The sequence below is a fragment of the Palaemon carinicauda genome, chromosome 14, assembly GCF_036898095.1.
Source record: "Palaemon carinicauda isolate YSFRI2023 chromosome 14, ASM3689809v2, whole genome shotgun sequence".
NCBI lineage: Eukaryota > Metazoa > Arthropoda > Malacostraca > Decapoda > Palaemonidae > Palaemon > Palaemon carinicauda.
The window spans coordinates 54,700,653-54,703,152 of record NC_090738.1 but is presented as its reverse complement, the minus strand read 5'-3'; positions in this window follow the sequence as shown (position 1 = coordinate 54,703,152).

The window sequence follows — 2,500 nt, the reverse complement described above, 5'->3', positions numbered from 1 at the left end:
TTCCTTACCTCGCCGATCTTTTTCCTCAAATTCTTGACATATTCTCTATCCGTTTCCCCTCAGTCCTTCCATTTTTCTGCTAACATGTTAATCAGTCATCGTACTTCTCGTCCAAATACCATTTCATTCGGGCTACATCCCATGCTTTCTTGATAAGCATTACGTACCTCAAACAACATCATCTGTAGTCCGATGTCCCATTCATTCCCCGTTTCATTGCAGAACTTTGTTAACACACTTTTCCTTTTAATGAAACCTCTCTAATGCACCTTGGGTCTCCGGATGATAAGCAGTTGATAGTTGTTGTTTCACATCCAACAGTTTCCTTACGTCCTTAAACAGTTATGATGTGAAATTCCTTCCTCGGTCCCACTGAACGATTTCCGGAATACCAAACTTAGAAAAAAGTCTAGTAACTTCTTGGCGATTATTTTGTGACTGATGTTCCTGATGGGTATGGCTTCTTGGTATCTTGTCATTGGACATATCAAGGTTAAAATACATTCATGACCTTTTTCCATCCTTGGTAAAGGTCCTACAATGTCAATCATTAACCTGCTGAAATGTTCCACTCGCACTTCTATCAGGTGTAAGGGAGCTTTCTTAATGTACTCGTTCAGTTTTCCAGCCATCTGACAAACGTGACATGCGCGGCAAAACTGGCTCATGTCCTTCTGCATGCCAGGCCAAAGAAAGTGTTTCATAATTTTCTCCGTCGTCTTCCACATTTCCATATGTCCCGTCTCGTGTGCTACGGCGATCACCTGTTTTCTCAACGGTACAGGAATCAATATCTGACAGTATATTCCCTATTCGGCATTCCCAGTGATATTGGCAGAGCTATGCTTCTCCATAAGCAAACCATCCTTAAAATAATAACAGATAAGAGACTGTTGTGCCTCCGTCTCATCCAGCATACGTTATAATAACTCTGTTAACGTCACATCCTCCTGTTGCAATCCTCTCAGCCTTTCCTACTCACTTGTTCTAACGCTGAGTTTTCTATTTTGTCTAGGTCCCTATCTCCTTTGTCCTTTTGTCCACTCGTCTGTCATTCCTTTTCGCTCGGGCTTACTTAGGAGTTATCTTCCTGTGTACCATCAAGGGAATCCTCTTCTTCGGAAAACAAATCCTCCAAGTTCATCACTCCTTCCATTTCTTTTTCTTCTTCAGCAGCCACTTTCTTCGTCATACTCCCAGTTTTCACACAACTAGGAAGCAGATATGGGTAGTCCTTCTCGAGTTCAGTCATAGGACTATACTTCAATGGTTTCTCCTCTACAATGGGGCAAAGCACAAATGGCACTCCACCAACCTCATTACCCAGCAGGATGTCTACTCCTTCGACAGCCAATGAATCCTTTGCCGCAAAGTAAAAATTACTTGTCCACAACTCACATACCAGTTTCAAAAGGCAAATAGGGGTAACCTCCTCACCTCCTATTCCCTTAAAAAAACAGTCTTCTGAGAGAGATTATTCCAACAACGGTGTACTCCTTGTATCACCACACTAAGGTTACAACCTGTATCGCCTAATATATTGATAGGGGTTTGCTCACTCCCATCTATTGCTGCTAACATACCTTCATAGATATATGTTTTAACTGTATCCACGATGTTAGGTGTTGTCCTGTCGTTGTGTGAACGTTGGATGGTTTATTAACCTCTTCATTCTTATCCGATTGTTTTTTCAACTTTGCATTCTGTGAAGTGTAATAATCCTTAACCATTGGCCGGCTGCTTTCGATTGATTCGACTAACATTCCTTACTGATATGACCACTCTTGCCACACTTAAAACAGATGATATTAACCTTCTGCACGTCTTCAACGATACTTGGAGGATGATTCGACGATTATTGCTGTGGTACTATCACAGTCTACATCCGCTGTATCTATTGAACTTGTTCACATAGTTATTACTAAATTGGTTTCCATGGTTCAGCAAATACTTGACACTTGGTCTGAACGACAATTGAAACTTCATATCCTAGTAGGGTTTACGACTGATAATATAATTTTCACTCAGCGAAGCGGCTTTATCAAGTTTCTTCACTTCTCTGTCTCTCAAGTACGTTCGAATATACTCAGGAATTCCTCGTAGATACTGTTCTAGTACTATCAATTCTTCTGAATCAGGTATCTCCTGCACGTTAGCAGCCTTTGTCCATCTCTTAAAACATCATCGTACCTTATAAGTGTAATCCAGGAAAGTAATTTTCTCATTCTTCCTCAAACATCGGAACCTTTCTTTATAATATTCAAGGGTCATCTGATACACTTGCAGCACGTTCTTCTTCACTTCTTGATACTCCTTTCTCCATTTATCTTCGGGCCATTGCATCGTCAATGCGACTGTTTCTAAATGATCGAAGAATTCATCTGTAGCTTCTTCTGTGCACCTTAGAATCAATCCCTGGGCATTCATCACAATCAATACATGATCGTGCATAGCAGTGGTCACCTCTGTCTGTGTTGCCGACCATGCACGAGTATTCTAT